Below are 22,676 nucleotides of genomic sequence, written 5' to 3' on the forward strand. Positions count from 1 at the left end.
ACATCATGGGGTACAATGAACCCAACAACGAGGAATGGGGCTCTTTGTACATCAACAACGAGGACGAATCTAACAATTGTGATAAATGGGGAAGCCAGACAAAAAGAGTGTGTCCTCTGTGGTTCTATTTACACAAAACTTCAGAAAATGCAAGTGAATCCATTGTGACAGAAAGTGGATCAGTAGCTGTTTAAGGGAGGGAGTGGGCCTCAAAGATGCGTCTCCAGGGGGTGCAAGGAAACTTCTGGGGAAGATGGTTATGTTTGCCATCTTGATTGTAGTACTGGTTTCATATATATATATATATTTTTATATATAAATATTTATATATATAAATATATTTATCAAACTGCATACTCTAAATGCCTGTAGTTTATTGTACATCAGTTATGCTGAGTAATGATGATGACTGTGTCAATGATGATTAATCATTTATGAATTTTAGCTTTAGAACCAACTTGCCGTGAGAAAAATATGGCAGGAGGGAACGTCACAATAACATCATAAGGACACACACCTACACAGAATCCAAGATCTATCCTTTGTACATTTGTAACCCTGACCTATTGGAAGCAGACACCCTCACAAGGAAGAGAACCCATTTGAGAGCCTACAAGATCGAAACCCCCCTCTCTGAGGATCTCCCCTCCCCCACCATCATGTACATGGCTAGGTCAGGCTATACTATTTGATCCCCTTATTGTGGCTATAGCTTTCTGGACCTGGGTCGGACATCACTTTCACAGAGGAATACATAGACCCTCACTCAGGAATTTACCATATGTAGACAAGGGGGTCGAGATGACCATGTTGGCCTACCATCTTGTGCCATGTGAATAGAGAGGCATGGAAGCTGGTCTACAGAATAAAGGAAGGATGAGCAGATTTTCAGCGAGGAGAGGTGAGATGCACACCTCCCTGGAAAGAGAGTGAGGGGAGGGAGAGAGAAGAGAGCTGTCAGCTGATTTGGATCCTGAGGGATCTGCGCACCAGGTTCCACGTGTTAAGCCTGCTATCGTTCCTGCCTTTGCATTTCATGACTTTCCATTAAATGTCTCTTATTGGCTGTTGAGATGCCACTGTGGTTCTTGTATGCAAAGAGAACATGGTTAAAACACAAGGGTTCTGGGGCGCCTGGGTGGCTCAGTCGGTTAAGCGTCTGGCTTCGGCTCAGGTCATGATCCCAGGGTCCTGAAATCGAGCCCCACATCAGGCTCGCTGCTCAGTGGGGAGCCTGCTTCTCCCTCTCCTCCGTGCTCATGCTCTCTCTTGCTACCTCTGTCTCTTTCTCTTTCAAACAAATCTTAAAAAAACAACAACAACAACAACTAATAAAACAAAACCACAAGTGTTCTGTGATACCTTTCTACCTTTAGGTGGAAGGAGGAAATGCCCTTGATGCCAACCAGTCTAGGAGTTACAAGCGGTTGTCACCACCGGACATCCAATAAACATATCTTAGGTGGTTGCCACAGGCTATGTGGGTGTGACCGCACAATGTGTAGCTTTTTTCAACTGGCTTCTTTCAAGTAAAATAACATGTCCAAGGTTCATCTAAGTTGTAGCACGGATCAGTACCTGTTTCTTTTTATTGTCAAATAATATTTCATTGCATGGGATATACTACGTTTTGTTTATCCACTTACCAGTTGGTGGACACTTGCACCGATTCACCCTTTTGGCTGCTGTTGTGAATAATGCTGCTATAAACATTCATGCAGATTTTTTCGTGGGGACATATTTTCTCATTTCTCTTGGGTATGAATAGGAATGGGATTACTGGGCCATACAGTAACATTTGAACTATTGAGAAATCGCCATAGTGTTCCAAAATATTATTTCTCATTCCCACCAGAAATGCATGGGTGTTCCAATTTCTTCACATCTTCCCATTATCTGTTGTTTTCATTTCTAAAAAATTATAGCCATTATTTTGGGTGTAAAGTGGTCTTTTACTGTGGTTTGATTTGTATTTCCTTAATGACTAAAGATGTCAAGCATTTGCTCCTGTGCTTACGGGTCATTTATATATCTTCTTTGAAGAAATGCCTATTTACGTCCTTTGCCTACAGAATGGAAGGAAATCAGAGAGGGAGACAGATCATGAGAGACTCTGGACTCTGGGAAATGAACTGAGGGTTACAGAAGGGAATGGGGGGGTTAGGTAACGGGGTTATGGGTACTAAGGGGACCATGTATGGTGATAAGCCTGGAGTATTATACACAACTAATGAATTGTTGAACACTGTATCAAAAACTAGTGATGTACTATATGTTGGCTAACTGAACATAATAATAAAAAATTTTAAAAAATGAATTAAGATTTTCCACTGGAAAAAAATAATAAAATGTTTTTGCTCAAAAAAAAACCAAAAAACAAAAAAAAAAAAAACAAAGTCAAAACCAAAATAAAGTCCTTTGCCATTTTATTTGTGGTCTTTGTTATTGAGTTGTAAGAGTTCTTTATATATTCTGGACACTAGACCCTTAACCAGACATGTGATATACAAATATTTAAGCATATTAAAGATGGTTGACTTAAAGTTTTTATTGGGACATCTGGGTGGCTCAGTCAGTTAAGCATCTGACTCTCGGTTTCAGCTCGAGTCATGATCTCAGGGTCGTGAGATTGAGCCCCATGCAGGGCTCCGTGCTCAGCTCGGAGTCTGCTTGCGATTCTCTCTCCCCCTCTCCCTCTGTGCTCCACACCCTGCTTGCTCTCTTTCTCTCTCAAATAAATAAGTAAATCTTTAAAAAATAAGTAAAGTCTCTGTCTCCTCAGCCCACAGACTGTGTTGCCTTAGGAAGAGCATCTTTTTGTTGTTTTTGCTGCCTGTGAATGAGCCATGCTTGATTGTTTCTTTGCCTGGCTTGTAATTTTTGTGAAAAGCAGCCATTTAGCATATTATAGGATGACAGCTCCGTCAAGGAGCCTCCCTGTCCTCCCCAGATCGTGTTGTTCCTGCTGACTCTCGTTGTTGAGTTTGTTTCATGGTTCTTCCAAAGCCCAAAATGCCTGGAAGTAGACAAATGCCCGGGACATTGAAGCAGACCCTGTGAGGACACCCCGTGAGCCTCGAGCCTACAACCCAGCCTTCACCTTCGTTTCCCGCTTGCCCGGAGCCTGAAGGTGAGTCAGAGGTGAATGCTTAGGGCCTCCTCCCAAGCTTCTTGAGCACACACCCAGCCCTGGGCTGCTTCTGCATGACCTTTAGGTTCCCGGGAAAATTTCAGAACTTTTCAGAGCCTTTATTCCCTAGAGCATCTATTCCCCAGAGCATCTTTTTTTTCTGACCGTTCCTAATTCTAGTGAGCTGACGTCCACGCTTTTGGTTAGTCGATGGCTTGTTGGACTCCGTGAGCAGCAGTGACAGATACATGTACCTTAAACGTGAGCGACAAATCCCACCCCTCACTCACCCCAGGGCCATTGGCTCAGCGCTGCCATGAGCTCTGAGTTAGGCTAGAAAAAGGCCAGTCTGTGGGGCCCATCCTCAAGGCTGGCCGAAACAAAATAACAGTGATCTTTGTGAGTGAAGTCCATTCTTTGTCTGGACCTGGATTCCCTGCACCGGGGACCTGGGCTGTTCCTTCCAAGGCCACTGCCATGCTCGGGAGTAGGTGTTGGCACTAAGGTCGGTTAAAATGGCATAAATTCTCTGTTCTGCCCTCTATTGTTCTTCTTCCTTCCGCTTGTTCTATTAATTACTGAAAATGGGTTTTGAAATCTCTGCTTATAATTGCAGGCGTGTCTCTTCTCTTGCTTCTATCAGGTTTTGCCTCGTGTGTTTGAACTCCGCTGCATGAGGTATAGTAGAGAAACATCTAGGATTATTACGCACTCCTAATTTATGGACAACCTACTCTGTGGCAAACGTTCTCCTACTTGCTTTCTCTATGCAACCTCCTTCCCTTGTTAAAAGCATATCAGAGGGTACTGGGTAGCTCAGGTGGTTTAAAAAAAAAAAAAAAAAAGGTGTGCAGTCACCACAATCTCAATTTTAGGCAGGAAAGGAAAATCAACATACAAAGCTTTACACAGCAGGAGAAAAACCCAAGCACTTAGATGTCCGAGTCCTTGGTTTCCACAAGCGTGTTATTTTCGGTGTGGAGTGGTAATTCCAGCTCTGGGCCAGGCCAGGGGAAGAGATCGTAACCTCCCTTGGAAATCTGGCTTTTTGTTTGTAATTGAACTGGTTCCAGTTTGGGCACATCACCCACACCTCTCATCAAGAGGAGAAAACAACACAAGTTTCCTGGCAAAATAGAATGAAGGCTGGAGCCAACTTTTGGATTCCACGTTTCTGTTCTTCTCTTCTCGTAATGTCCACATGGCCTGGGAGAGCTGAGCTCTGTCTTCTTGTCCCTGGGTTGCGCAAAAGCAGTCCCAAGGTGGCGGATGGAAAAAGGAGGCATCTGAAATAGCTCTCTGTCAGTGAGCTCATAAAACCCGCTGCCAAACCAGCTCAGGGGCTAACCCTACTCTGCTCACGGAATCTCCTTCAAAATGCTCTCCACCCCCCGCCCCCCGCCCCCCGCCCCAGCCCATTTGTTTCTTGCTGAATCATTTGGAGACGGGGGGCGTTGACCTTTCAGTAAAAAAAAAAAAAAAAGCAGGGATTTGAAGTTTTGTCTTTTCACTTCCTGACTTGGTGACTTTGGGAAAGTGACTTACGGTGATCTATAAAGTGGATCTATTCATAGTGCCTACAAAAAAAAAAAGGCTATTTTGATAGTAATATGTCAAACACTACTTAAATACTCAGTGCTGTTATTATAATTATCTCTCCTTAAAACAGAGGGTGCCTGTTTCCTTCAATGTCTGCTTGGCAGTCGGAGACAATACTGATAATTGTCATTTCTGAGTCCCTTCCATGGGACAGGCACTTTTATCTACATGGTCCTCATTTAACCCATCAACCTTGTAGGACCCTTTTATTGTCACGTTTTTACAGAGGAAATCAAGACTCAGAGTGGTTATGTGACTCACCCGTAATCGTGCCAAGTGAGGGGCACCTGGGTGGCTCCATCGGTTGGGCGTCTGCCTTTAGCTCAGGTCATGGTCCCAGGGTCTTGGAATTAAGCCCAACTCAGGGAGCCTGCTTCTCCTCCTTCTGCTGCTGCTGCTGCTTGTGCCTGCTCGCTTTCTCTTTGTCAAATGAATAAATAAAATCTAAAAAAAAAAAAAAAAAAGTACCCAGAGTGTATACAGGAACCAAGATACAAAGTCAATTTTTAACAAAGCCTCTGTCTTCCTCACGCCTCCCTTCTGCTCCATCCCTGAAATGATGGAGAGGCTCTTCTGAGCCTGCTCTGCACCACCATGCAGGCTCCTACACTGAACAGCTCCAGGGAGTGTCCTTTTCATCAGCATCAATTTGAATGGTGCCCCCTGGACGTGTGCAGTGCGCAACCTGCGGACATGTACGGGGAGACTCAGGAGCAGTTAATGGGTTTTGTTCGAGCAGAGATTTGCTGCCACCATATCTTCAACCCTGCTGCATTCCTTCTTTTAATTGTTCTTGGAGGTACTTTCCACACTTTCAAAATTCGGAGTAAATGACCTGAAGGGGCCTGACCACAATACATCTTAGGGTGTGGTGTGGTTTTCTCAATGTGATGGTGAAGGACGTACCTGTGTTTGTACTATTCTTTGGGTGTTTACCTTCCACGTGTGCCTACATGCCTGCCACCGTCCAGGAACTGTGAAAGAACTACCTCGCTGCACGGGACAGTCTGATGTCAGAACACAGGCAAACACGGCTTATCTTCTTGGAGGTCATCTTCGAAGATTTCTTTCATGTCCTTGTGTGTACGTAAACCACTCCCGAGTCTTAGAGGCAATCTTCTGTGAAATATATCCTTCCTGTCTCATTTCCAGAAAACGCAGTGCAGCGCTGCTCTGTGCCTTTGGCTGAGGGAGGTGCCTTTATTCGGACAGGAGAGGAAATGTGAGCTTAGGCATCAGATGGAGGACGTGAGCAGTTTCCACTGGGGCGTGTTGCCTTTTTTCTCCAGCCGCACTTCCTAGATGCCCTGGTTTACCGAGGTCTTTCCCGAGGAGCCAAGCTCTACTAATGCTGTTACTAACTTTCAGGGGATCTGAGCAAGTTCTGCAGTCTGGGCTAGGCACACTTAGTAGTTTTATTTAATGATCTCAGGAACGGTAACAAGATGATTATTGTACTCTCCTCACATGTATTGGAGTTGTAGAGAATGTCTTCGCAATTGGGAACTTGGATCTATATTACAATCTTGGGAAGTTGCAAGATCTGTCTTGCAAAAGACAGATCTGGAACATGAGGCTGGCGATGTCCAACACGATGTCTGAGCGCACAAAACAGACGAGAGTCTGGGCCTTGTTTGAGCTTTCCTTTCTGGGATTCCCATAGTGACCGCTGTATCCATTTGGAGGTCATGGAGACTGAAATCCTTTGCTTTTTTCAACTCCTAAGTGAAAAGATTCCCTATGGCAATGTGGGGAACACTTAAAGCCTCTCCAAATTATCGCAGAGATGTTGGCTAAGTCCAGAGAGAATTCTGGAAGGATAAATCCATGTCTCTGTAAACTGCCTCATCCAGAAATAGCCCTTTCTATAATTCTCTACCCCGTTTGCCTCATTTACAAGAGGAGGAGTAAATAATAGGGGCAGATCTCCAACTGTTATCTGTTAAGAATTACATCAACAGGAACTACCCCAAGACCAAGCAGGTGTTTATAACCCGCTGTGACCTACAGAGCATTGCAGGGGTGGAGCACAAACAGGGCCAGCTAGATTATTATTATTTTTTAAGATTTTATTGATTTATTTGGCAGAGAGAAAGAGAGCCCAAGCAGGGGGAGCAGCAGGACGAGGGAGAGGGAGAAGAAGACTCCTCGCTGAGCAGAGAGCCCGATGTGGGGCTCGATCCCAGGACCCTGGGATCCTGACCTGAGCCGAAGGCAGACACTTAACCAACTGAGCCACCCATGTGCCCCACTCAGCCAGATTATGATGCTATACTGTTTCTCAGGGACGTGGAAATCACTTTATCCCCTCAGAAAACTGTGCTTCCATCCCCACATGGTTCCCTCTCCTACTTCTGTCTTAAAATGTGGTCTTCAGGGGGGCTTGAGTCTTTTGCCTCTAAATGTGTATGTTGATAGAACCATATGCATTAATGCCCATCCTGAACAGATGACAAAGAGGGATGTTTTGTTCTCTTTCAACCTCTAAGTGGTTGTGAACAATCGGATGAACTTGAAGTAGGCTGCACTTGATGGGGAAGGTAAACAGTATCATTGAAAACGGATACATCTTTTAATTCAGGGGAAGCTGGTGTGGACCCGCAGCTCGAGGAATTGCTGAGCACAGACATCAGCCTGGGATAGGTTGAAATGAAAGAGAGAATTCGGGAGGTGGAGAGTTAAGTTTTGAGATTTTCAAGTAAGTTCCTTGTTTGACTTGACATGGTTCCAAAATTGTCTTCCAAGTGAAATACAAAGGCAGTAGTTCTGCTGAATATTAGTGTTTCTGACTGCCTCTGGGTCCCTTGAGGGCATTTGCCTTTAATCAAGTCTTAGCTAGTGGGGAGAGAGTTTATAATGCGTAAGCACCATGGGAGGTGTTCCCTCTGATTAACCAGAAATGCCAAACAAGACAAGAGGGATGAGTGGCATATATGGCATCGGAAAGTCTTTGCTGGAGACGAAGACTTGAAATACTTGGGAATGTTCTAGGGTGATGGTTTGCCACTTTTCTTTCTTGTCTTAATGGAAATTCCGTGGGGCCATGATATAAAACATAGGTAGAGAGAGTCAGAGCTGTTATGGTTGAATGGGAGGTGGTCACACAGAGCCTACTTGATCTGTCACCCATATATCCTCTGGGGGAACATCTGAGGTACTTCAAGAGCTTGAGTGAACACAGAGAAAACCCAGTGGACTAGGGAGTCTCTAGAATTTCACTGTGGGGAATGAGGTGTTTGTTCTTGAGCAGTTGCCAGAGGAAGTGAGGAAGAGGGGATTCAAGTGTGAACCCTTGATGGGAAGGTTTCTAACTTACTATTGTTGACCAGAGACCAGGCTCATGATAGGTGCTAATTAATTAATTCAGCCATCTGTTAAGTGGCTGCATTTTCAAAATCTGCATTTGAGTGACAAGAGTACCTAAAACCAAGGGAGCACAGGAAAGTAAGCATCTTAAGGAGAAGGTATGCGAACCTTATGGGACCTGAGGTCCTCATGGGTCGCCTCCCTGGAGAAAATGAGTCCTACCGAGGAAGAGAATAGGTTAACACTAATCAATTTTCCAGCTTAATGAAGCTGTACTTGGATCTATTGTCAGGCTGAGTTCATACTTTTCCTTGAAGTTGGCTGTAAGAACCTGTAAAGCATGTTTTTCAAATTTTAGAGTGCCTGAGAATCACTTCAGGAAGTGATAAATTTCTGATGGTATAACCAGGTGGTAGGTATTAGGGAGGACATGGATTGCATGGAACACTGGGTGTGGTGCAAAAACAATGAATACTGTTACGCTGAAAAGAAATAAAAAAATTAAAAAAAAAATTCGGGTGGTATATTAGAGGGTCAGATCCAGCAGGTCCCTGGTAGGAAGCAGGAGCCCTTTTCCAAAAGGCTCACGGGCCCTGATAGCCGAGGGCGGAAGGTGCAGGAGATGGGAGGGAACTGTGTGTTGTGGAGCTGACAGCTCTCCTAGATTTCCTGAATTCTGGGCAAAGTAAGAATCCCTGTAGCAACTTGGAAGGCAGCCCCAGTGCATTCGAGTTGTCCAGAGGTTCCCACGGTGGGAAGTTCCACCTTGCAAGCTTTCTAGCCCATCCTCTGCTGGGGGGCTCGCTCGGCGGAGGCCTTGGGAAGGTGACCCCAACTATAGCCATTGCCTGATTTGCTGTCTTGACACAATTCTATTCAAACCCAGGGATCGCCCCAAAAGTTGTAGCTGGAATGTGTTCAGAAGAACGTAGGGAGAGAGCAGCAGAGCAATGCAGTTACAGGTTACAGGATCTCTGCAACCACATTCTCTCCAGAAAGCCATTTCCTTGGGAGACTATTGAAATCTACCGGCAGGACAGGAGAAAAAATCAAATTCCTCTGTGATTTATGATATTTTCCTAGGAGCTAAGAATTACGACTATAAAGGTGTGCTCTTTAGATGGTAATAACAACTATTTGTATGATAAATATTTATGAAGGGCTATTCTAATCAATTAGTTGGCAGAGCCGCCTTGAGAGGTAGATATAACATTACATTTGATTTAAGAATATAAATTTAATTTAATTTTATTTCCAGTATAGTTAACATACGATGTTATGTTAGTTTCAGGTGTGCAGTACAGTGATCCAACAGTTCCATACCTTACCCTCATCACAGCACGTGCCCTCCTTCATCCCCATCACCTGTTTCACCCAGCCCCCCTCCGGCCTCCCCTCCCCCACCCCAGGTTACGGCCAGTTTATTCTCCGTAGTTAAGAGTCTGTTTTTGTTTGTTTGTTTCTTTCTTTCTTTGGTTGCTGGTTTCGTTTCTTAAATTTCACATATGACTGAAATCTAGAATATTAAGTAATTTTTGAAACAAAGAAATATCTGAAATGATGCCGGTTCCATCTTCAGTTTCAATGTAAAAAAAAAAAAAAATTAAGACCTTAAAGCATGGTTGAAATAGTATGTAGCAGACAAAAGCCTCTTGAGGCAGGTTACAAAGGGAACTCCCTTCCCCAGCACCCCAACTCCAGAATATTCTGAGCAACTCTGGTTTCTTTATAGGAGGTGTGAATTAGTCACATTGTGTCTCACTGGAATGCATCAGTGATGGTATCTTTTGTTTCAAGCAAATACTGAACAGTCTTTTTACAGCCCAAACATCCCCAGATTACTGATGAGGTCTCTTATCCCTCAATCATCCCTCAATCTTGTCAGCTCTTACTCATAGCTAAGTGGGAAACACCACACCAAAATTCACTGACCTTATAAACATAACACACATGCACCTGAAGATTCCTGCCAAGAATCTTTTTGATACTTGGAGTTCTCTTACAGAAACAATGTTTTTCAGTCTTTTGGAACATATGTCTCCTTTTTTTTTTTTTTTTTAAGGTTTTATTTATTTATTTGTCAGAGAGAGAGAGAGAGAGAGACCACAAGGCGGGGAAGGGCAGGTTCAGGGAGAGGAAGAAGCAGGCTCTCTGCTGAGCAGGGGAACCTGATGGGGGACTTGAACCCAGGACCCCGGGATCATGACCTGAGCTGAAGGCAGACACTTAACCGAATGAGTCACCCAGGCTTCCCCAAAGGTCTCCCTTTTAATTAACATTAGAAATCTCAAATTCTGTCTTGTCCCAGTTCAATATTTTGACACTTCTTCCTTTGAGAATCACTAAATTTCATGGATGGAATTTTCTGTGAACAGGGATTTTTTTTTCCAAAGCTTTTATTTATATTTATTTATTTGAGAGAGAGAGAGAGAATGACAGAGAGAGAGCATGAGAAGGGGGAGGGTCAGAGGGGGAATCAGACTCCCTGCCGAGCAGAGAGCAGATGTGGGACACGATCCCAGGACTCCAAGATCATGGCCTGAGCTGAAGGCAGTCGCTTAACCAACTGGGCCACCCAGGTGTCCTGAACAGGGATTCTTTTAAAAATAATCTTCTGCAAGTACAGAATAGAATAAAGATCTCAAGAGTAGAAGTTAAAAAAAAAAAAAAAAGATGAGTTTTATTCACGTATATGACCTTACTTCATGAAATATAGCCTTGTACAACTCACCTCCTTCTTTAGTCTTTGGTGTGTGTTCTGACATTTTTCACTTATGAACCTCAATCTTTAACTTCCTTCCAGCTCTGATACGTTCTATTACACCATCAGAGATACAACGGTTATAAATTGTCATGACGACTGATGGGAAATGTAAAGTAGCTGACTTGTTTCCCAGGCAGATAATTTTCTCAGAGGGGACCCTGGAGAGCAAGTCACTGTATGGGAAGGAGCGGGAAACAAGCATCAGGAGTCCAATCAGTGCTTGCTCGTTATCTAGAAAAGATCAGGTACGGGAACACGGATGCCCGCATAGTTAGGTAAATACAGAACCATGTCAGTCCAAGAGGAAACCGCTCTTCCCCTGCCCAGAAAGCTGAGCTCTACTCAAAGCACTGCTGTGAAAAATTTCACCCACGATGGAAGCTCTGCTATCATGGGAAGGGCGGGGAAGTGTTTTCTTCCCTTGGCACATAGGTCCTAGACAGTTTGCAGCGGTTCTCTGGGCCAAAAGCAAAGATGCGGTGTTCTGACAAGGGTTGAGTGGTCCTTTCCCTTTCGGGAATGCTCCCTAGACCGGCCATCCTGCAGCTATCTGATAAGTTAGAATCAAGCAATGACAGTATATAAACTCAGGGCTCTGTGGAGACAGACCCATGGCAGGAAGAGTCACGGGGCTAGAACTTCCTTCTAGATAATTGTTGGCATTTCTATGAAATTTGCACTTGATGGATACCTGCCTTCCGATTCTCAAATTCTCTGCAGATGAACAACACTTCAGATCTTTACTCGAGGAAATCGCTGGGAGACCAATTATTTTCCTCATGAAAGAATTGCAATGTGTGCTTTTTACCCCTCCAATTACATATGAAGTGTCTACGACATTTGTAGATATTGTTTGTAATAATATACCTGGTCTAAAAAATGTACACCTAAATTTTTAAAGAGATCATCTGGATGATAAGATTACAATTGCTGGGACACTTGGACGGCTTAGTCGGTTAAGCTGCTGCCTTCGGCTCGGGTCATGATCCGAGGGTCCTGGGATCGAGTCTCTCACTGGGCTCCTTGCTCAGTGGGGAGCCTGGTTCTCTCTCTGCCTCTGCCTGCTGCTCTGCCTGCTTGTGCTCTCTCTCTATCTGACAAGTAAATAAATAAAATCTTTTTTTTTTAAAGGTTACAATTGCTTTCTTTCCTATTTTTTTTAATACATAGAGAAAGAGATTTATTTTAAGGAAGTAAGTCATGTGATTAAGACTTTAGAAGAAAACTGAAGACCTGAAAGACCAGGCTGTATTTCCAATATGCTCTTTGATTTCCAATTTTCAAAACATAAGCAGATGTTATTTGCATGTTATGGGAAATGGAATGAAATGATACTTGTTAATGACACAACTTTTACTGAATAAAAGTTCATTTGGTGAGTTGTGGATCATGGGGGACTTTATTTCCTGGAGGGAAGCACGGAAATCAACCAGTCGTTTTGGTAGACTGCCATGTTGTAGAGGCTCCATTAATAAGTAGGTCTAGAAGGATTGCGTGAGTGAATACAGAGCAGCCAAGGCACCCAGAGGAGCTCAGCGTGCAAGGACAACGAGCCGTTTACTTGAGAATATGGAAACACAGTTGATTCTCATCCTTTGAGGTCATCGTGTGTTGTAAGGTTGCTGTGAACTCTGAATCAGCTGACACTGAGCCATGGCTCATTGGGGAGATACAGGGTGAGGTCCTGAGAGCCTCTGGTCACCTTTTTGTCCACTGACAACCTTGTTTTTTATGTGTTTCAAGACACTGTATTTATTCTGTATTCTTGACTCATTCACACTGTGCTCGTGGCTCACAGGCGCAACTCAGCGCTGAACTAAGCTTATTCTCTCCGTAAGGCCTATGACAGCCATTCTGCACTGAGGACAACTAGCACTTCAGCCCTGTGCCTGAGGGCCACTTAAAACAGTGCAGTCACCCGCAAAACACACAAAAATGCAAACAGTGTAGCACTACCCAGACCTTGCAAAGGCCACCTGTTTGCAGTGTGAGCACTGAGATAGGGATACCGCATGTCACCTTGTTCAGCCTCATCTGGGAGCACACACGTCAAGTCACTCTTTTTTGCTCTACACATGTCCATGAATGACTGTGAAAAGTCCAGGAGAATTGATGTGGAGGTTAAAAGTAAATTTGGGCAAGTAGGCAACTTTGCAAACACAGAATCTGTGAATAATGAGGACCAACTGTATTTCAAGATTTTCATGTCTGGTGAGACCATGCTCGGTCATGGGGCTGAACATAAACCATGGTGAATCATTCCACGGCCTTGGGCACTGTAACCTTGGTCTGACGTTGGCCGACCTCCTTCAGAAGACTGCTACCGTCTGTGTCTTTGCTCTGGCTAGTTCTTCAGTTCTGGCAAATTACTACCTCTTTTGCCCCTTTTTACCCTTTTCCTAGGGGTGTTTCCCATTCTGTGAGCCTGTCAAATATTCAACCTCTTCCAAAAGGTCACTTTGATAAGCTAAGGTAATATTAGCCTCTATCCTCCCTCCCCACAACAAAGGAATCCCACTTGTTGGTGAGACCTTGCTTCTTAACCCTGGGGCTCTTTCTTCTACAACCACATAAAGGTTACTCAACCGAGTGGCCATTTTGGGACTGGTCTGTCCCCTTCGTGTCTCTCCTTTCCCTCCCCATATTAAATATGCTTTCACAAAGTTCAATAAACTGATTTTCATCCAGTCATGGAATGTGAAAGCTCTTAAGGACCACTGGATTAAAAGCTATGCACCTAGATGAAAATATCCTTTGCTTGACCTAGCTTAAAATGTTGACCCTGAGGTCATATTCTTAACAGATCCTCCATTCAGTTTCATTACAGACCACATACCAACTTCGAGATCTGAACTGGGAGGTTGTTTGAAGTTGCTACATTTTTGTTTATTTATTTTCTGATTCTCTTTTTTTATTGAATAAATCTAACAGGTAATGTTGTATAAGTTTAAGATGTATAGCATGTAACTTTGCTTTGTTTATATTGTACAATATCACTGCCAGTGTAGCAATGTTTGTTACATGTTATGACCAGAGCACAATATTGTTATCTACTTTCACTATACTGTGCATAGATCTCTGTGGCTTACTTAATACTCATTATAAGTTTGTACCCCTACATACCATCACCCTTACCCCCCAACATCACCTGGTAACCACCATTTTACTCTCTGTGTTTTGCAGGTTTGACTTTATTACATATAAGTGATATCATACAACACTTTTTTTCCTCTCTCTGGCTTACCTCACTTAGCATAATGTACTCAAGGCCCAAATGGGAGGATAGCCTTCCTTCTCATGGCCAGATAATATTCCATTGTGTAAATGCATCACATTTTTAATCCATTCATCCACTGGCAGGTGTTTGGCTTGCTATCACATGTTGGCTATTGTGAATAATGCACAATGAACATGGGAGTGCTTCTATCTCAGATCAGTTCAGCCTTGATTAATCAAATCCAAGCTTCCTTGACACAAAGAGGCTGTTCACCCCATATTCTTAGCCTTCTCAACCTGCCTTGGGATTCCTCCAAAAGAGAGAAGAATGAATAGAAGAGGAGTGGGTAGAGACATAGGAAGAGGGCCAGGTGCGTGACACATCTTCGAAGCCAAGCGAAGAGAAATTAGCTCATAGGAGGAAGGGAGCTCCTGTGTCAGATGCCCCCAGTGGTTCGAGAGAGGAGACAAGTGAGCATTGCCTACTGGATTTTGCAATGTAGAAATACGTGGCGATCTCAACAAGAGACATTTTGGTTGAGTGGTCAGAGCTAAAGTCTGATTAGAGTGTGGTCAAGAGATAATGGGAAGAGAAAAATTAGAAGCAGTGAATTTGGAAAATTCTCATAGAACTTTACTATGAAGAAAAGAGAGAATGCAGAAGGTGGAGTTGAGAATTCTTCAAAGATAAGTGACAGAACAGCAGAGTCTATGGCCGCCGGGATTCATGACACAGGGAGGTGGAGAGCTATGTGGGCAAGCATCGCTGAGGATGGGAGAGTCCTCCTCAGGGAGGTGCCGGCTTTCACCGGAAGCATGGGAAGTTCTTCTCCACACCAACCGGGGGAGGGCAAGGCAGCCATGTGGGTGGTCACGCCAACAAGTAGACACAGTAGGACCAACTGGTGGAAGTTTCCTTATGCTGGCTTCTATTTTGTCAGTGAGGTACGAGTCAAGATTATCAGCTGAGAAGATGAGGGAGAGGGGTTGGAAGTTTGAGGAAAGAGGGCAGGGAGTAAAACAACCATCTCAGGGAGCGGAAAATTGAACAGACTAGGGGAAAACAGTGTGATTGCCAAGCAACGTTAAGTTTCCATTTGGAGTTAGTGGTTAGGAATTGAACGTGACCATCAACATGATTGTGTCTTTTCCCTCTACTCCAAGTGGCTGTGTGGGAGCAGGTACAAAGTAGGTGGGGATCCCGACTGAACAAAGCTTAAAATTTTGCCAAGCCAGTCTGTCAAACAGAATGTAAAGAAAAGGAGGAGAAAGCAAGAGAATGGTTATAATGAATGATTGTGACATCTAGCCTGGGGAAGGAGAAGAGTAAAGACATGACTGAGCAGGACTCCTGAAACCTGAGAAGAATCTATGCATTGTAGGCCTTGGTTGGGGGTCAAAGGACTCACGGAGGTGTGTTTTTAAGGAGAGTCAGGTGCAGAGGTAGGCAGTGGGGTGGTTGGAAAAAATGGGATGGTTGACATTAGATTCTGGTAGGAATGAAGCTATAGGTCATGACAAGGTCTAGGTGATGACTATGAAAGTGAGTGACTAAGGTAGTGTTGTGCACAAGATCATTGTAGGACAGAAGGTCATGAAACTCAGGAATCAGGGAATTGGAAAGGTGAGTTTTTAAAAATAGAGATTTGGAGAAAGTGACAGTGAGCCAGGAGTTAAATATGGAATGAGGAGGAGTGTCCCAGGGGTCCTCAGATGACTGTGACAGCCGAATAGAGGATGGTATGGTTGTCATCTGGTCATGTGGGAATCAAAGCTAGGTGATTTGGGGAGGAATGAGGGAGAATGGTTGCAAGTTGTAAGGAAGGGCAAGAAAGACATCTGTTCACCCATCCTCAGATCCAGTCTATGGGGTTGGGAGGGCGGTATTTAAGAGAGTCGTGGGGAGGGGGGCACCTGGGTGGCTCAGTGGGTTAAGCCTCTGCCTTCAGCTCAGGTCATGGTCTCAGGGTTCTGAGATCGAACCCTGAATCAGGATCCCTGCTCAGCGGGGAGCCTGCTTCCACCCCCCCTCTGCCTGCCTTTTTGACTACTTGTGATCTCTCTGTCTGTCAAATAAATAAATAAAACATATATATTTAAAAAAGAGAGAGCTGTTGGGGAAGAAGTATTCTAAGGAGACATCCAGGTTTCAGTGGTGAATGGAATCCTCACAAAGAAAGGATAGAGATAATGGTGATTTTGTGGACCATAAGTGATAAGTCCAAGAGCTGATTTCATTTCAGTGTACAGGGAATGGGGAGGGGTAGGAGACAGAGTGAGACTAGGTGGCGGGATTAGAGTACAACATCTTGAAGACGAGTCTCTTGTGTCTTTCTGGAATATCCCTTAAGTTCTCCTTCTTACGACAAATCATTTGGTCCTGTTTTATTCAAAGTCTCTGCTCCCTCTCGAGCACACAATGCTAGAACAGCATTCTCCACATTAATAACGTAGCCAGAACCAGCATGAGGGATTTGAGATCCAGCAGTTCTATCATGAGTGGGAGAAGAAAAGAATTTGTGGAGGTTGTATATGCTTGCCAAATGCAAACCTCACTTTCTCTGTAAAAACTGTGTTTGAGATAACAATCAGACACTGAAATTTCTGGAAAATGTTGCACTTCCAGAAGGTGAATCATGGATTACAGAGCAAATTTAAAAAAGCGGTTTTCTAACAAAGTTGTGTCAGAGTTACAGAAATGCCAGAGAAGATTGGCCTGCCACCAAATCTTCTGCTATGTGTTGTGAAATGTGACCAATACTTTAAAAAGTTTTCCCCAAGAACGGAGGCTAGATTGCAGACAGCGCCCAGGGACGACTGAAAGTCCTTACACTGTCTCCTTCCTTTCTCCCTGTGTGGTCAAGCGTCTAGTAGTGTTTGGGTCTTCCCAGCTCCCTGTTTGTGCCCTCTCCTTATCTCTTCCTGCTCACGTTCTCTCTGTGGGTCTCCTTTGGTGCATGTTGTTCCCGGACCAACTTAGTTGGACCTAGGTTACCTGAGCCAGGCTCTCCGTCCCCATCAACAGGGCCTTCTGTAGAGGAATTTAGATATGTCCCAGGCCAAGGCCAGTTGGGGAAGGTGTCATGAAACCCTGGCATGAGATCCGATTCTAACTGCCCTCGACACACTTCCCTGTGCTCTGATCTGAAGTTTCCCCTCTGAGATTGGAGGTTACTTCTTCTGACTGTTCAGATTCACTCTCTTGTTTCTACTGGTCTTGGAGTGGGTATGCATGTGCATGTGCAGGGCCCTTATCCAGCCTAGAGGTTGGTGGTCAGGTGCTGAAACTTACCCCATGGCTTCCTCATGTTCTTCCCCAGTGGGGAAACAACTTGAACAAATCCATAAATGAGCCTAAACCAGGAAGCTTCGATGCCTCTCTTTTAACTGGCAAGTGACTTAGTCCCTTCAAGCTGCTATACCTAAAGACCACGGACTGGGTGGCTTACAGAAATGAATTCTCACGGTTCTTGAGGCTGGCAAGTCCAAGATCGGGGCACCAGCATGGCTGCATGAGAGGCAGGTTCATAGTCTATGCCTTTTCATGGCATCTGGACTTGGTGGAAGGTGCTGGGGATCTCTGTGAAGTCTCTTCTAAGACAGCACTAATCCCATTCGTGAGGGCTTATGGCCTAAGAACCTCTCAAAGACCACCTCCTAATACCATCATTTGCAGGGAGTTAGGATTTCAACTTATGAATTTTGGGGGGTACACAAACATTCAGACCATAGCAGGCAGCATTTGTCCTGAAGTTTTCTGGAAGGATGTTGTCTTGGTGTAGATCTGAGGCTACATTCTAGAAGCTTGTCTTCCTCCACATCATTTGCCCGAAGGGATCAAGTCTTCATAGGGATAAGAAAAAATGAACTTGGGAGTATCACGATGGGGGTAGAAATTCCCTTTTTTTGTGTGGCCTCCCCAGGGGTGACTGTTCATCAAGGCAGGAAATTTCCCCGGGGCCACTTCTACCTGTTAATGGAAGAAACATGATGGCCTCGGTAAGGTTACTGAAGATAGACCATCCAGAGTCAGAGAGCAAGATTCTTCTCTTCCTAGTACTTCTCCATGTGTAAAAACATAAGCCACTCTTCTCTTTCTGACTATAGAAAGGATTAGGATGAATTTAGAAGAATCAATTTTCTCTCTTTAAGCCCCATTTTAAAGGAAAGGGATGCACTGAAAATCATCCCAAATATGAAGAAATATTAAGAGAGAATTTTTTGCCTTAAAGTCTTCTTTGACGATTGTTGAAAAGTTTGACGGGGGGTTTCCATGGATTCCCCGTGAAGTTTTCAATCCTACGCTCCTTTCCTTGATCTCCTTGTCTGGCTCGTATTACTGCTGTGCCAGGTACGACCCTAGAATGTAATTAGGGCGAATCAGGCACAGACCCCAGATGTAGGTTTCTACCACATGTGGCATTCTTCAGGAGAAAGCATGAACGCACCGTCTGCATCACTTTTCGTTAGCTGAAGAGACTGTGACCTGTCTTCTTTCAGGAGTTGTTCCAGCTCATGTCCACATGGAAGTCAGGGGGGTTATCGTCTGGTGTCTACAGTTCCTGATATCTTTTGGGAACTAATAAAAAGAGCTAACGTTTATTTAGCACTCACTGAACCCGAGGGACATGTCCAGCTTATGGTGGAGCCCATTATAGTACTTAATTCTGACAACTGTTGGGGAAGTTACTGCCAATATCATCCTGAATTTGCAAGTGGGAAAACTGAAGCTTACGGAGATTCCTCAGCCCACTCAAGGCCTCCTGGCGCTGCAGGTCAAGGGCCACGGTTCAAATCCAAAGAGAGAGCCCTCTAGCCCGTCACCCCAATTCCCTGCTGTGGTTACGTATTTTCTCATTTTCCTCTGCAGTAAACATAGCCTGAGACTAGTGGATTTGGGAGATGGGACAGCTAGAAGCCGGAGAAAATATGACTTCGTGTTAGGTCTTATGTAGAGAGAGAAATCTCACCTTTAATTTTGAAGGTGGCAGCTCCCAGATTTCAACATTTCCTAAGGAAACACCATGCTGCTGCCAGTCACATAGAATCAGGATCCAGGAGACTCTAGAGACCAGAGATAAAATAGACAGAGTGTTTGTCTCCTTTGTGTTTGTGATTGTGTGTGAGAGGAAGACATGTAAACTGTGAAAGGTGATGGTTTGCCTTGTGTGTGTGCGCGGTGTGGTGTGTGTGCATGTGTGGTATGTTTGTGTGTGTGTGTGTGCGTGTGTGTGTGAGAGAGAGAGAGAGAGTAGTATGTATGATGTCATGAGGTTGTGTGTGTGTGTGTGTTTGTGTTATGTGCTCGTGGGTAGTGTGTGTATGGTGTGTGGGTGTGCAGGTGTGTGTTGAGGCATATGGGCACACTCGTGTGACTTGGTGCACACCAGGGGATATGGAGATATGCTGCTGGTGGCCATGTGCACTCATCCCACTGCATGATCTGGGCTTCATCCTCTGTGCCAGCAGACAGACTGGACTCCCATTTTATTTTTTTATTTATTATTTTTATTTTTTTAAAGATTTTATTTATTTATTTGACAGACAAAGATCACAACTAGGCAGAGAGGCAGGCAGAGAGAGAGGAAGGGAAGCAGACTCCCTGTTGAACAGAGAGCCCGACGCGGCACTCGATCCCAGGACCCTGGGATCGTGACCTGAGCCGAAGGCAGCGGCTTTAACCCACTGAGCCACCCAGGAGCCCTGGACTCCCATTTTAATAGGACATGTGCCATCAGTCTCAGAAAATAGGAGATACATTCAACGGAAACAGACATCCTAAAAGAATTTAAGGACACTTTCACATGGGACAGATATTGACCAGCTTTTCAGAGAAAGCGACCTAGTCACCTAGTTTCCAATGAAATCTTAGCTCATGGAATGCTCTGGACTCAAAAAGAATCTTTAGCCTGTGTGTCATCTGAGAGCAGTCTGATGTCACTTGTGTGGGTGGAGCGCCCGTGAAGTGGCCTCTGCTGCCCGGTTCAGCACATTTGGCTGTGTGTCCCGTGGTGGCTGCTCCCAGCGTGGAGGGTGGTCAGCTGGATGGTGCCTGGGGCTGGATGATGGTGCGCGGTGGGAACCAGGACCTCCGCACCCCCGCTCGCAGGCGTGACTAGTCCATCACACCATGCCCCGTGCCCGCTAGGGAGCTGCATGGCAACTCCTGCATACTTGGCTCCTTGGCCTTCAGCGTCCTCCTCTGGCTTCCAGATTTGCTTGTTCTTCACTGTGTGCCCTGGCACGTGGACAAGGGCCAAATCACTACTTGTCTTTCCCCTTCCTTCTAGGCAGCTCCTGGGTTCTGACGAGGCAAGTTTGTGCTCCAATGGCAGAATGGCACGGGGCGTCACGAAATTCTTGGTTGGACTCAGATTGGCTTTGGCAGTCTTTGGAAGACGTGGCTCATGATGTATTAGTTTGGTTACGTCTTCTCCGTCCAGTTGTCTCGGTAAGTCCATAAGGCAGGCACGAAGCTTCATGCTGCCGTGATGTCCCTACGTGGTCTGCCAGCCTGGATCCCATCTCACGGGGATCTGTGGCGCTCGTGGTGACTGGCGGAGGGATGAGCACATCAGCTCACACGCAGATACCTCTGTGCAGAAACTCAGTGTCTGCCAGTGAGTATTAGCTCCCTTCTTGTTTCCTTGATGATACTCTCGCCATGTGGACTGGTTTTCCTTGTTTGAAACCTATGTACATCTTTATTCTCTTTCATTTATATATAAATATATGGAAGAGACTGGAAGGCCTGGGAAGGCCAGGTGGGGGTGGAGCAGGAGGGGGATTTTACTGGGGATTATTACTTATTAAATATATTGGAATGTTACACCTGTAATACTGATTCAAAAATTAAATTAGAAAACTAAAAGCAATATATTTAGTAGAGACAAGCTGAAGGTGATCGAGGAAATGGAAAAAAAAGAAAAATCCTTTCCTAAACTCACCATTCTAATAATAACCAGTGTTAACTCCTCTGTGTGTTTGCTTTCTTTATCTCTCTCACTAGGAATGGGATTTAAAAAAATATATATATTTTATTTATTTATTGGATTTATCTATTGTTTTAAAGTAGAGTCTACACCCAACATGGGGTTCGACCTCACAGCCCTGAGATCAAGCTGCTCACTGTAGCGACTGAGCCGGCCAAGGGCCCCCATCATTTGTTTGTTTGTTTTAACTTTACAAAACATTCGTCTTCTTTCTATGACTATATAAATGACTACATTCATTTTCTTAACATTTATTTTTAATGATAACAATGGGATCGAGATATTTTCCATGTGTTTTTTTAGGGGGGGAATTTTATTTTATTTTTTTATTAATATATAATGCATTATCTGTTTCAGAGGGACAGGTCTGTGAATCATCAGTCTTACACAATTCACAGCACTCACCATAGCACACGCCCTCCCCAGTGTCCACCCCCAGCCACCCCATTCCTCCCACCCCATCCCTCCAGCAACCCTCAGTTTGTTTCCTGAGATTATGAGTCTCTTCTGGTTTGTCTCCGTCCCGATCCCATATCTTTCATTTTTTTCTCCCTACACTCAACTAATCCACACCCTGCCTCTCAAATTCCTCATATCAGTGAGATGATATGATAATTGTCTTTCTCTGATTGATTTATTTCGCTCAGCATAATAGCCTCCAGTTCCATCCACGTTGTTGCAACAAATGTCAAGATCATGATTTTTTGATGGCTGCATAGTATTCTATTATATATATGTATACCATATCCTCCCCCTTTCTGTCTGTCTCTCTCTCCCTCCCTCTCTTTCTTTCTTAATTTCTTTTCAGTGTTGCAGAATTCATTGTTTATGCACCACACCCAGTGCTCCATGCAATATGTCCCTCCGTAATACCCACCACCAGGCTCACCCAACCTCCCATCCCCCTCCCCTCTAAAGCCCTCAGTTTGTTTCCCAGAGTCCACAGTCTCCCATGGTTCCTCACCCCCTTCAATCCCCCAACTCACTTCTCCTCTCCATCTCCCCATGACTTCCATATTATTCCTTATGCTCCACAAATAAGTGAAACCATATGATAACTGACTTTCTCTGCTTGACTTATTTCACTCAGCCTAATCTCTTCCAGTCCCATCCATGTTGATACAAAAGTTGGGTGTTCATCCTTTCTGATGGAGACATAATATTCCATCGTATATATGGACCGTATCTTTATCCATTTGTCTGTTGAAGGGCATCTTGGCTCTTTCCACAGTTTGGCAACTGTGGCCATTGCTGCTATGAACATTGGGGTACAGATGGCCCTTCTTTTCACTACATCTGTGTCTTTGGGGTAAATACCCAGTAGTGCAATTGCAGGGTCATAGGGAAGCTCTATCTTTAATTTCTTCAGGCATCTCCACACTGTTTTCCAGAGTGGCTGCACCAGCTTGCATTCCACCAACAGTGTAGTTCCCCTTTCTCCACATCCTCACCAATATCTATTGTTTCCTGACTGGTTAATTTTAGCCATTCTGACTGGTGTGAGGTGGTATCTCACTGTGGTTTTGATTTGTATTTCCCTGATGCCGACTGATGTGGAGCAATTTTTCATGTGTCTGTTGGCCATCTGGATGTCTTCTTTACAAAAATGTCTGTTCATGCCTTATGCCCATTTCTTGGTTGGATTACTTGTTCTTTGGGTGTTGAGTTT

Source organism: Mustela erminea, chromosome 14 (genome assembly GCF_009829155.1).
Source record: "Mustela erminea isolate mMusErm1 chromosome 14, mMusErm1.Pri, whole genome shotgun sequence".
Classification (NCBI taxonomy): domain Eukaryota; kingdom Metazoa; phylum Chordata; class Mammalia; order Carnivora; family Mustelidae; genus Mustela; species Mustela erminea.